Genomic DNA, 14,931 nt, shown 5'->3' with positions numbered 1-14,931 from the left:
TGAGGTCAAATCCTTCAAAATATCTGATATTCTGTTCGGTAAAGGAAGAAGCTCGGGGATACCTGAAATAAAACACAAGACAAATGTTATCCTCGGATACACATAAAAACCTACATAACGACCAACACAAAATAACATAGTAAAGCAACTTATAGCCAGCAACATGCACATTATCAAGAAATGTATCACGGGTCAACTGCCCTCCGAGAGCCCCACATAAGTCATTGACCATCGTGAGAGTCCCTTGTCCGAGCTGCTGGACCGGAATTTTATATGTTTTTAAATATTGTTTATACATTGGCATAAACTCCACGTCCCCTCCCGAACAAATATAAACTCCTTATGCCAACCCTTAAGGGAATTCATCATCATCACCAGCATCACCATATTATCCGCCGGGAACCCACAATCTTCTAACTCAAACAAAGGCTTAACGGTCGACTTCTTGATTTAAAGAGATGATGGAAAATCTTAAAAGTGGGGATGTAGTTTTTTACATGGCAACAAGCCAAGAACTAACTGATCCACTTGATCGAGTTCGGAGCCATCTACGTGAAGGGAATCCTATAAACATCCTGACACGGGGCCTTCATAAATTGGTGCAAACCCAACCTCGTTCCCCGGAGATGCTCTAAGGGAATCTCAACAAATCATAATGTGTCCCTGGAGTGTTAAAAATTCTTCTATCTAAGGTTCCCTACCTTTTAAACCCTCTGGGGCCCCATACACCTCGGATAAATCCCGGTAATAATATCCCAACGGATGGAGATCCCTCGTACATTGGATAAAACAATGGTCCACATCCTCCCAGGATCCATCATCATTGGCTATGGGTGAGCATAAAAATCTGAAAATCGGATTATCCGAATTTCCGATCCGGTATCCGATTTAAAAAAATTTGATTATTAGGATATCCGATTGAATAATTCAGACCGGATATCCGATCCGGTTTTTTTATACAGATTCAGATTTGGATCCTGATTACAACTTTTCATAAAAACCGGATATCCTGATTTAATCCGGTTTTTACTTTTTTTAATAAAAAATAAATTATATATATAAATACAAGATAAATTATATTTATTTTAGATTTAAAAAAAAATTTAGTGACATTATGACTGTTTCTCTCTAGGACTTTCAAAGTTTCAGGTTAATATCTAATTGACTCATAATTTATTTATTAGTATCATCAACAAATTTGATATAAGTGTGTAATGTCAATATTAACAAGTTTACATTAACTATGCTTGCAAATTTGATATAAGTGACCATAAGAAATAAAAATTTATGTTTGACGGGTATTCTAAAAATAAGATAACAAATTTAATATAGGTGTGCAATAAGAAATATGTTTATATTAATCATGTTTGCTAATTTATAATCGATGTTTATATTAAATTAATATATGTGTCACCATTTTTCCCAACAAATAATATGATGACAAAAGTATAGTTTCATGCATCATTAGTTTCACAACTTGAATATGTATTATTTATCCAGTAAATCGTAATTTTCTTAAAATATGGAAATTTTAAATGGATCCGGACAATCTGATTTTCGGTCCGGTTTAATCGGATATCTGAATATCTGGATATCCGGTTGAATCGGATCCGGAATAAAATTTTAGCGATCAAAAAAACCGGATATTCAATTTAAATTTTAAAACCAGACTGGATATCCGGTTTTGCTCACCCCTATCATTGGCTAAGGTACCCCCGTGCCCTAAAACTAAAGTCTTAGCTAAAACCTTGACCGGTATCTCAACTCGGGGAGGCATATCTAAAGATTCGCTAGAGGACCAGGAAGAAGAAGACAAAGAATCCACAACACCTATATGCTGGGGATAATTCGGGTTCTTCTTTCTAAGGTTAGCGTATTGTTTAAAGCATCTACCTTGTATATACATGATAGTAACCCAGTCAAATCCCCTCCAATTTAGTTGGAGGTTCCCACTACAAGTGAGGAACAACACACTGTCAAAACCACAGAGAAATCTGTGAGTCAAACTGTGACCCTAGTCACAGGTGTTTCTGATGATTCATTCACCTCACAATCTCAAACTTGTATTCATTTTTTTGATGAAATGAGTATGATTAGACCTATATGGATTACCCCTGATCATATGATCACAGACAACTCTTCTCAGCCACCTCATATTTCTGTAAGTCAAACAACAATTGAGCCTTTCATGTGAGAATGAGAGAAAAGATTGAGAGAAAAATAGAAATAAAGAGAGGCATAATCCTTCCTGGAAAAAGGAGAGCTAGATGAGTGTCTGGGTTTAGTAATCCTTGTGAGGAAACTCTGACTCTCAAAAGTCACGAGACTAGTGCAGTGAGAAATAGTGAGACTACTTATTCAAAAGAATAGAGAGTTTAAGACTTTTGTTCCTGACAGACTTCTTCTGCAAATCTAAATGAAACCCCTATTTTACTTGATAAACTCATCACCACATATCTCACTGAAGCTTGAAGCTGCAGACAGTGTTCTAAATGGACAATGACAACACCTTGAACAATGTGCATCTAGCTGGATCTTTCGACCTGGAGATAATGTCAAAAAGGGGAGAATATATCTAAATGCTAAAACAGCTGATGGATGTTGCCAGATAATAAAATTCTATTCTTCATAGGGGGGAGAAGAATAAATCTAAATGCAACTCACAAAAGAAGACCAGATGGGAAGATTGACTTGTGCATTTAGTTAAAGTTTTGACATCATCAATCAGAACTTATGCATAATTCCATAATGAACAAGTTGGGGGAGACTGTAATATATAAGTGATGATGTCAAAGATCACTGGAGATAACAATATCATTAGTGTCTCTGATCAAAGTATGAAGCAAGCCAAATGGACATCTAATCTGAGGAGGAGATTAATGAACTATTGTTTTTAGTAATCAGTTAAGCTTGGGGCCAACCCTAAGTAAGTTGTATTGTTATCTTAATTTGTATTTTGTACCTGTAACACTTAAAGTCTGTAAAAATGTAAAGGAGCAGACTGAAGTCTTTTTCCTGAAACAGTATCAAGCCTAAGAATTCTATCTGGAAGAAGATCAAGAAGATCATGCCTCAGAAGAATTTTGAAGAAGTTTGGAGTTGAATAAATCTGTTTGGAGAAAAATACTCTAAGTTAAGATCTCTACAAGTCACAGATTTAATATTATAGATAAGTCATTCGAGAACTCCAGAATGGTTTATCGAGAATTCAGGATAGCTACTAGAGAACTCAAGAAGATATTGACAAGCCAAATTAAAGAACTGAAGATTGGAGATATCGACAAGTCATTCCTTCACTAAAGAACTCAGAGTTATCCACAAGTCTACATTCAGTAGAGAACTCGAGTTATCGATAAGTCAAGTTCCACTAGAGAACTCAGAGATATCGATAAGTCAAAATTCACTAGAGAACTCTGAGATATCGACATGGTAAATTTGACTAAAGAACTCTCAGATATCGACAAGGTAAATTTGACTAAATAACTCTGAGATATCGACAAGCCAAGAAGCCACTAGAGAACTAAGAGTTATCGATAAGTCAAAGTGAAGATGTGAAGACTAGAGATCTCGACAAGCTAAAAATCTCTTATAGAGAACTGGAGACCTCTACAATCGAAACTAAATATAGAGTATTAGAGATCTCGATAAGCCAATATACTTATCGAGATATCAAGTGTTCTATAAACCTAAACTGGAGATCTCGAGGTACAATCTTAAAGTACAAAATTGCATATCAGTTTAATATCCAAGATAAACAATCAACAAACAATCCAACAGCTGGATTGACAAGTCTACAAAAAGCATCTTGAAGAATGTGCAAGATCTATGGCAAAGATTAATTGACAGAGGAAGATTAAAGTGAACACGGGATGCTAAAGATATGCTAAGCCAGAAATGGAAGATCTACTTTTCTATAAATAGAAATGACAAGTGACAGTTTAGAAAAGCTAACAACATGTCTTATTACACACTGTGTAAACCAGCAGTTAACTAAGTTATAAAGTTAATACTGGTCCTTAGTCAGAAGTAACAATTTAGATAAAAAAATTTGTAACACTCTCAAGGAGAAGCTAAGCTCTTTATCAACAAAGAGCCTAGAAATTTTGTAGCAAAAGAATCCTAATTTTACTTTAAAATTAAATGAGTTTTGAAGATCTGTGTTCTTTTATATTTCTGCAAGTTTAAATTCTGCATGAACACAATTCACTAAAAGAATTAATTTATTTTGTTCAACCATAAACATTCAAGAAAAGCTCAAAAATAGTAAAACACATTTACCCCCCCTCTGTGTGTTATTCATTTCCTAACAAGCGGTATCAGAGCAAAATCTGAAAGTAAACAGATTTAAGATCTTGGAAGAATGAATACACAGAAAATCAGTAAAATCAAAATTCCTACCTTTGACAAAGCTAACTACATTCTTTGAAAAAAGAAAATGATGTTGTTCATCAAGATGACCAATCCACTATACATTCAGATCCTTAAGGATGGACCCTTCATCTCTATAGTTAGAATTGAGGAATCTATATATGGAGAGAAGATTATCCCAGCTCTTTATGCTCCCAAAGATCCTGTTGAGTATACTAATCCTGAAAAAGAGAAAGTTTCCCTGGATAGCAGTCTACAATTAATGTTAATTGAGTCACTTGACAATGTAATGTATAACAACATTGTCAACTGTGACACTGTCAAGAAAATATGGGAAAAGATTGAGATACTGTTAGGTCCCAATGTGTTTGTAGAAGGGGGGGTTGAATACAAACAGTATCGAATAATCGAATAAATGCGGAATAAAAAATGTGAAACAAAATTCAAGTTAAATAAAAATATTATTAAACTTGAAAGGTGTTACAACAACTGTATCGATTACAAGGAATTAATCTCAAATTAATTATCACAAATTTAGAATAAATTTGACATGAACTTTTTCTATTTTTGCAATAATTTGAATCAAATGCTAAACGCGATTTGAGATTAAGTTCTAGGGATTTTGATCCGCTAGATTGTTACACAAGAACAAGAAAATGATTTCTAGTTGATTGGATTTAACTTTACAAGCTAGAAATTATGATCTTGAAGTTTGCAGATGAAGGATGAAATATTTTGTTTCTTTTTCTTTTCTGCTGTGTTCTTGTTTTGACTTGTGTTCTGGATTAAAATTGTTGAATGGCTGCTTCTGTCTTTTTAATCAATCAACAGAATGGAATGAACTGGAATGACAATCCCATAGCTGGTAGGACTTTCGGTGAGACTATCCTTCGAACTAGCAAGACAATCTCAACAGCTAGCAAGACTTTCGGTATGACAATCAAATAAACTAGCAAGACTATCAGAATGAACTAGCAAGACAATCCTCCTCCCAGTGTAACTTTCGGTGAGACTATTGAAAATGGCCTGGCATGACAATCGGTATGACAATCCTGATTGTCATGCTAGTTCATTTTCAATTGTCTTGCTGATTTAATGCAGATTTTAATCCAATTAAAATTCTGAAAAACCTTAATATTAATTCAGAATTAATTAATCAATTAATTCAATTAATCAATAAATTAATCTTTGCAGATATAATTTATTTTCTTAATTAAATTATATGACTTAATTAATTAATAGAGAATTAATACTAATCTGAGCAACAACCATTCTTCTGAAAATCTTCTGAAAATTACTGAAAATTATGAATCAATTCCACCACTTCAACGTTGACACTCGATGTACTGTCTGGTTCATGAGTGACTAACTTCCGGGACGTTTCTTCATGTCTTGACTTTGATACTCTGATTTTCTTCAGATTAAATCCTTGTAATTAATTGATACCCTGACGAGATCTCTGTCACTTGATTAAATCCACAATCTTGATTTATATCACTGAGGCATGATCAATTTCTTGAACTTCTTCCAGTAAATTAATTCCTCAAGACTGTAGATGAACCTTGTTTCTGAATCCTTTGACAGATATTACTTTGCGAGATCTCTTTGACGGTAGATCCACTATTTACTTATTACATTCTTATTTGAGTTGAGTTAAATCCTCGAATATACAAATAGGCTATGACATATGACTTACAATCTCCCCCTATTTTTTTGTTAGACAATAACACACAAATACCTAGAGGATAACTCAACTAACAAATAAGAAAAAGATATAAACTGAAATGCAAAGTAAATAGTAGAAAAGTTTCTAGAAGACATTTAACATTTTCCAGATTCCAAGTAGATGTTCCTCTAGACTGAACATATCTTCAAGTAGTTTCATCTTCATTTGTACAACCACATTTCCTGTTAAGAAGCACATATCTCTCTTGCTTCTCCCCCTATGAGAATCAACTGATTAAAGAAGATCACCTTCATTTACCACCTCTCCCGTACAATAGGATCCGCAGATAAAAGCCAATGGTACTCCCCTAACAGCTTCTTCCCTTACTAGAAAATCACCTTGTGTTTACCACCTCTCCCGTACAATAGGATCCGTAGTTACAAACAACAATAGTGTGGTGTAGTGTACATATGATCTTTTTCTTCCTCCCTGCTATTTCTCCCCCTTAGTTGAGGAATCCTCCAAACTATTACTTAAGCTTTTATCTCCCCCTTAAAGAAGGAATGTATGCCATCGTCTGAAGGAGTTCTCATATTTCACTTGGTTGGAAAAGAAATAACAAGAAGTTTCTCTTTCTTCCTCACTGTGAGTGTGTGATTCTGTTTAGTGTACCTCACATGTGTTTTACTCTTCTCTCCACTCGTGTTTACACTCATTCTCACAAGTGTATTACTCCTCTCATAGCTCCAAAAATCAGCTGTACCTGCAAGGAAAATCACCTTAGCCATCCTTAAGGAGGTCACAGGTGGTGCAATGGGAGTTCACAAATCCCCATCCTTGTTAAACTCGTCAGATGAATCTGAGTCATAATCTACAAGTTGCTAGTTTCCCTTTTAGGGTTCCAGATTTGAATTCTGGGAAGGTAAATAATGATCCAAAGAATTTAGCATAAAGATCAAGGTTCCCTTCTAATGTCTGTGAAGACATTTCTTTGTGACTCATCAGGTAATATCTGAATCATTGTCAACAAGTTACCGATCTGCGCCTATGTCAAATCCACTATCCGCAGATGCATCCAGGGGATTTAAGCCTGAGGAGGTAGACACTGACCACTGACATATGGCTTTTGGATCAGTATCCTCTCCTAACACCTGTAAAGGCAATTGGTCCACTAACGAACCTTGAACAATCGAATCTGACCTTAAAATGGTCGAAACTCTTGTTTTCGACAACTCATCCTTTGTGTGTGTAACCTCTCCTTGTGCATCAAGAATTGTTTATGTTTGAAGTGGTGACACTACATCGGATGCCTTGGCCGACAGGCAAAATTCAATAGACGCACCCTGTTGAGAGAATGAATCTAGTAACTGTTTTTGTGCCTTTCCAGCCATTACATCTTTTTGAGAAGATGTATGGGGGCTAGCAGTTGTCTCGGTTTAAATACTACTCATCTATGTAGGAGACAAAGCTACTGGGTTGACTATAGAACCTTCCTTATGTGGTGCACTAAGGCACTATCTCCCTCACGCTCATTCATACTACATTTAGTGGTAAGAGAGTGTTGGTTGGTTCTGTTTCTGTGTTTGTCTTTACAATTTGGGATATAAGTTGTGGGTTTTCAACCTCATGATTGTCAATGAAAGAAAGTCATTGGAGATTGAAACTGTATCACAGAACATATGGAAATATAGAGAGAAAATGATTTACAATAGTGATTTCAAAAGATTTTACATGAAATAAGAAATCACTAATGTAGAAAGAAGTTTGAGTTCAATGATAGCATTATCAATATACCACTGCACATATAAAATAATATGATTGTGCCTAGTGATAAGAGAGTTAAAAATATGACGACTCTACTAGTTCATATTAAACAATAACTTTAGTTAGAGTGCCATACCATGTCCTTGACGATTGCTTGAGTAGTACACTAGTTCATACCAACCTGAAGTGAGATTGTGAAGAAGAGATTGCATAGTCCAATAGATCTGCAACTGCAAAGTCCATGAACTAAGGTGCATTGACTTCCTCTTTTGACTCACCAACCAGGAGTACACTTGTACACATCTTACTATAGTCCAATTCCAAGTGTAATGTGCATCAGGTGCCCGATATGTCATAATATTCTCAAGTATCGTCACTGGTGCTATATGTTAGATACTGCTTCCTGATAATAACCTAGCACAATATACAAAATTTCATTGATAACATATCCAGCTTGCAAACAGCCATATCCCTCAGATAAACCTTTGCTGTTATCTCCAAAGGTAAACAGGGGGCCAGCTTTCTCAACCACATTTGATAGCAGGGCTCTATCTCCGGTCATATGTCTTGATGATCCACTGTCAAGAATCCACACTACCGGTTACATCTGTTTAATGCCCTGCACTTCAAATGGATTAGACCTTCTTCGGAACCCAAACTTGGTTGGGCCCGACATACTTGTAGAATTGTCCTTTGTCAGGCAAAACAACATTTTTAATTTTAATGGTCTCAACATCCTCAATGACTGAACATTTGACCTTGTAAACAGCCTTAACAAATTTCTGGTTAGGCTTAGGCACAAATGTCTCCTTTCTAGCCTTAGAAGGACTAGCAGTCTTAGACCTATCATGCTTCTTGTTATTCACATGCTGACGAGGAGTAGTCTTATCATTAGACACATGCTTACCATTAAAATAAGCATACATCATATTAAAAGCACAAGACATACAATTAGAAACACCACATGCTTTATGAGAGTGATTAACAGCAGGCAATTTATGCATGGTAGACATGGCATTTTTGTTATCCAACTCATGTGTGTCTGAGTTAGTCTCAGTTGCTTTCACAACTTTGACTGGAACTTTCGACTCATTTGACTTGGAAACAATCTTCTCATTAGCATAATCCTCAGCACGTATTTCTTCTTGAATAACAGAAGAGGTCGCATCAAATGGTTCAACAATTGATGGTTTATAGAGGGGTTCATCAACACCCTTAAGCACATGTGGTACTTCCCTCCCTTTAGCACAGACATGAGGAGGGGAGTTTATGCCTAATTCTCCAATAGCAACATTGTAATCATAACCTATTCCAGATGTTTGATTAACAGCTTGCTTACTGTAGAACTCTTTAGCCTTCGAACAAGAATTGAAGTAGGTTCTAACCTTAGTCTCAAGACCGGTGATCTTGTCTTTGAGAATAGTTTCGAGTTTTCTATAACAGTCAACTCTATTCTCTAGAAAAGATACTTGTTCTTTTAATTTATCTTGATTAATGTGCACAAGTCTTAATTCATTGACCTCTTTCTCAAGGTCTGTGATCTGTAAACTTAACAATTCATTATCACGACGTGCACAATCTAAGTTACCTCTTAGATGATAAACCATTTCAGCATCAGAAAGTTTTACCTCTATTCTTGACGATGAAGCTTTTCCATCAATAGCCATAAGAGCAAGATTTCCTTCATCTTCATCTTCACTGTCAGTATCATCCCAGCTTCTTCCCTTTGCCAGATAAGCCCTTTCAGAGTTCTTTCTTACTTGCTTTGGCTTCCTACATTCTGTGGCAAAGTGTCCCAACTCATTGCAGTTATAGCATCTGATGGTGCTCCGATCAACCATCCCTGTTTTGTATCCACCACTGCTGGTGTTAGAGGATGAAGATCCACCTTTCTGGAATTTGTTGTAGTTGGACTTGTACTTAAGCTTGGGATTCCTCACTACTAGAAAAAGTAGAATAGACATCGCCTCTTAGACATCGGTTGCTTTTGGAGCCGATGTAAAAGGTGTTTTATACATCAGTTTTAGGCAACTGATGTCTTTTGGTTTTGTAAACATCAGTATTTTAGCCCAACCGATGTTATATGTCTGTTTTAAAAAAATTAATCAGCGCGGCTTCCCCGTTTTTCCCCCTTAGCCAAATAATCTATTCCCTCCATGTTTCCCCCCTATTTTTTGTCTTAACAAAATTTCCCCCCCTCTTTTCACACACTTCTTCCCCCTCTTTTTATTAATAATAAAACAAAAAACATCAAAAACATAAAACATCAAAAATCATCTCTCAACCTCACTTGCGTTGAGAACACCCACCAAGAACACATTTTCTAAACACCCACACCTGCTATCGTTTCCCTCTCTGTGCTCTTATTTTCAGTAAAAATCTCTTCTCTTTTCCCCAAATTATTACAATTTGGGGAAAAGAAATGTAGTATATGTATTTATACATTTAGCAATAATAAATCTTGTTATATAGAGATGTTATACAATTGATAAAATAGGTCAAAACAATTTGCCCTAATTGCATCGCCATGGTGTCTCTGCTTGATTTTTCAATTCTGTTACTACAATCCTGCTCTACTCAAAATTAGGTATTTTTCTTCTTTATTTTTCCATTCTTACTTGTGGTTTTATTTTATAATATTAACTCATATATTACATCTTTATTCATCTTAATTTCATTATTTTGTGGTTATTTGTTTTTTATCAGACGGTGACCATTGGAATTACTGATGCTCATAGTTTGTATTCTTTTAATTTAATGGTTTTAATATGATAGTTTTAAGCAAGTTTGATTTGATTGCTATGTGTTTGATGAAAGTCCGCTTACAATTTTTAGATCATTCTTATTAAAACCCCTGGACACTTCACCTTGCAGTATCCGAGTTGAAAATAAAATTCAATCGTAATTAAGTAATCTCTCTAATTCCCTATTATTTTTGTGATTATTTGATATGCCTATAGTTTATATCAAGTTATTTTTGTAATGTTTATTGGCAGTGATTAGCTAATGATTGTGTTCTATTTCTTTATCAGGTACTTCCTCAATCTGTTTGGATTAAGAGGTTTATTTAGTCTTATTGTAGGAGAAGAAAATGGTAAGTATATTGTACAACTTTTAAAACTGTTTCACGATTTTAATAGCTTAATACATATAGCAAGATCAGTTACTATTGGATTAAAATGTCTATGTGATGCAGCTACAGATGACACACAATGCATGATGCAAATGAGTGGATTTGGATTTGACCCTTCCAAGGTAGGTGTTATATGTATTAGTATTTTCATCATGATTCCAAATCCAAATGTACATTTTTTGGCCTTTAAACTTTTAGAAATCTTAATCTTAAGTGAGGAGCTGATGGAGGAATGAAAGACAAGGTTTTAGGCCATTGCTTTCTTTTTTAGTATATGTAGCCAAATTGGCAACAATACAAGAATTGCACTGTAGTATTGAATATACAGTGTTGGTAAAAAAAGCAACTTGTGAGCTTTAGTCCTGTCATTTGAGCAATAAAAACTTAAGGTCTCCGGGTATTAATAATCAAGCATTGTGTGTTTAAGGTTAGGTCCAAAGTGGGTCTTTAAATAACCTTATCACCGGCTAATCCTAGATGGTTCTTTGACAATTGCAGTTTGCCAGTTTCCCCTGAAAATCTATTAAAACAGGCCATGCTTCTGTTATATACTTTTAATTTTATTTTGTGCCACATAAATTGTACTTTAAAGTTCTAAAGTTCTACTTTAACATGATTATTGTAGGTTGAGCGCGAGGTTGAGCGCGATAATGAAGTCGCTAGGTATACATACCTTACAATCCATCCCCTCATATCTATTTTTCTATACATACACATTTCTCTTTTATTATGCTTCTCCTTTCTTTTAATTAGTTCGACATAAGCTTTGTTTCATTGTGTGAAAATTACTACTTATTTTTGGGTTTGGATGATATCATGATTTAATTAGTTCTATTGTTGTTTTGAGATAGCTGAATTCACTAGTTTTTTTGACATAATTATTGTGAATTACATGTTCAATATATGCGCTTTTAGTTAACTAGTTGTTTGGTTCTTTATTATTATGTGTATGATTCTTTCCTGCTTCAAATTGAATCCTTTTGAGTATCTTAACCTCCCGTTTGATTCTACTCCTGAAGAAATTAAAAAGCAGTATCGCAAGATAATTTCTTTAAAAGCATTAAGCTGGCTGTGTTTTCATTTTTTCCCCTATCAGTTTTAGGATTTACGGTGACGTGCTTCATTTAAATTATTATGTTGTAGTTGTCGCTTATGGTCCATCCAGATAAGTGCAAGCATCCACAAGAAAATGAGGCATTTGGTGGTAAGTTAATGTATAATGTGTAAATTGCTGGATAGAAACAAAATCCATGCTAATTGCTCTTGGTCTTTTTTAAATCCGTAAGATTTACATTTTTAGGATAACCCAGTTTTTCCAACTTCCCGCTTGTAGCTTTCAAGGTAGTTAGATATCTATAGAATTGCTCCGAAAACATCATTTTTCTGTTAGTCAAAATTATACTCTTTTCTTGATTGAAGTGGTTGTGATTTTTTTATATTCATCTTTAAATAGTGTCTATGAGTCTAAGATATCCAGTCCTCTTGCCTAGTATTGTAATACTTCAAGGTTTAAACTGAATCTCTATTAGTTCATTCTAAGTTTCCAACTGATACTGATAGCACCTCATTACTATGTATAGCAGCATTTAGCTTATTTGTACATTCTTAGCGACCATCATCCTCGTATAGACGGATAATATAATCCTGTAGAGTAAAAGATTGCACTGTAAGTAAAGAAATAAGAATAGGAGAATTTGTTATTGGTCTCATATCTACCTGTTATTTGCAGGACTTGATTTCTTGCTAGTTCTTTTTCAGAAGATATTTCGATTTTTTTGTAAGTTTTCTGGTTCTTTAAATTTTGATTTGATTTGAGCATTGCCCATTTTCAAGATATTTGTCTGTGATTTACTTGCTTTGTATTAAGTTTTTATGTATCTATATTCTATACCATGTTTACAGTTAGATCCTTTGTATCATGTATAGTTGATGCCTATAGATTAATAAGAATTTATGTTGGGTTGATGTACAAAAATGATTTACTGGTCATTCAAGGCCTCTCTTCTGGTTTTGAGCAGACAATAACATTTATATGTTGCCTTCTTTTCTTTTAAATACCCGAGATTTGCATGATGTTCTACTTGGTTATTTTACTTGTCTTCTGCTTTTGCTGATGATGTATTTAGTAATCTAAATTGTAACATAAAATCGCTAGATTGGTGCTCCTCCTGCTTGTTATCGTAATTGATTGTTTCCATGCCAGTTCGATAGTAGAGGGATAGAATGTTCATTCTTGTGAAGTTACCTTTTGTTTTCTGTTTTGTGGTAAATTTTAGGTGTTTGATCATTCAAGGCCTCCCTGCTGGTTCTAACTTCTAAAGAGGCATTGGTCACATTTAACAAGACTTTTTTCTATAACCACCTGATATTTGCATGATACTCTACTTGTTTTTCCCATGTTGTCTTATTATCTCACTGATGACATATTTAGTAATCTGAATTTTGGCACAGACTGCTAGACTAGTGCTTCTCATGCTTGTTATTGCAGGGGTAGAGGAACCATGATTGTTTCTATGCCAGGTGGATACTAGGCTCTCTTAGGGACATACGTTCTTGTATTCTTTTTACTTCATTATTTTCTTATACATATTGATATTCTACAGGATGCTGAAGAATGTTGGACACAGATTTTGTACACACTCTGACAGTCCTGGTTGTTGAAGATCTTATTGTGATCTCTGACAGGGCATACAATAGAATAGAAGTCCTTGAAATGGTAATTTTAAAACTTGTTTTTGATTTATTTGCTCTGTATATTGAGTATGCGTGTTATCTTATACATTATAAGAGAAGATGTTTAAGTTGTTGCTTATGCTATAACTTAAAATGGTTGATTTTTGTTATAGGATGGAATCAGTGTTTTCAGTTTTGTTGCTCGAGCAAAGTCTTGCTCAAGAAACCCGTAATCCTGACCATAGGCTACTTGCCTCGGTAAACAATCATAGGCGTCAACTAGCAACTAGTCTTGAGACAGTAAAGTGGCAGGTGAATGTCATGCTTTTTTTGGTGTTTTTCTTTATTTCTGTTATTTTAGGATAGTTATTTGTTACTGTTTTAATAGCTTGAAGTATTCTACAATAAAATTAATCCTCTCAGGTCTGTCAAAAACTTATTGTCATCATACGGGACCAGAGGCTACAAGAGCTTTACTAAGAAGTGGGAAGATGCAGAAAATATTTTACATGCTATTATCGGTACAAAGTCAAATTCTTTGTATAGACAGTAGTAGAATATATGAATGGATATTGTAGTACTTGATATTTGGATTAGATGAATCTGTTGTACCAGATGTTTGAATATTGATTGTTAGATTTATAGATAACTGGTATTATGCAGCAATTGGTTTTGGTAGTTCATTGGTTTTTGGAATCTATATTTTTAAAATGTGCATTAATAAAACAGGTACAAATATCGTTACAATGGAAAATGATGTCTGTCAAAGCTTAATACTTCAATTCTAGTGGACCATTAACATCATTAAAACACGATGTTAAATACTACAACAAAAAAAATCTTAAAACAAAAAACTGATGTTATTAAGTATTATAGACATCAGTTTGTTACAAATAGACATCGGTTACCAATTAAGAACCGATGTCAAAGGTATTGTTAACATCGGTTTTTGATGAAAACTGTTGTTACTCGTACTAGTAACATCAGTTTATTAGTTAAATTGAAAGATTTTGCTTAGCTCAAATATATTTAAATTGATAAAAATACCATATTATGATGATATATGAAGATTATATATGCATGAGAAATTTAATATCAAGATATAGAAATCGGTTTTAAACAAATAACTGATGTTATATGCTGTATTTAACATCAGTTTAAAACCGATGTTAAATGGGGTGGTCTTTAACATCACCCACGAAGACATCGGATTTTTGCATTCATAGACATCGATTTTTAGCCGATGTCTATTGACGTTTTTCTAGTAGTGCCTCTTGAATCTGACATGGGAGAATCTCTTGACAATTTGGGCCATTGACTCGTCTTC

This window comes from Apium graveolens, chromosome 4 (genome assembly GCF_009905375.1).
Source record: "Apium graveolens cultivar Ventura chromosome 4, ASM990537v1, whole genome shotgun sequence".
NCBI lineage: Eukaryota > Viridiplantae > Streptophyta > Magnoliopsida > Apiales > Apiaceae > Apium > Apium graveolens.
Note: the sequence above shows the minus strand (reverse complement) of the source record.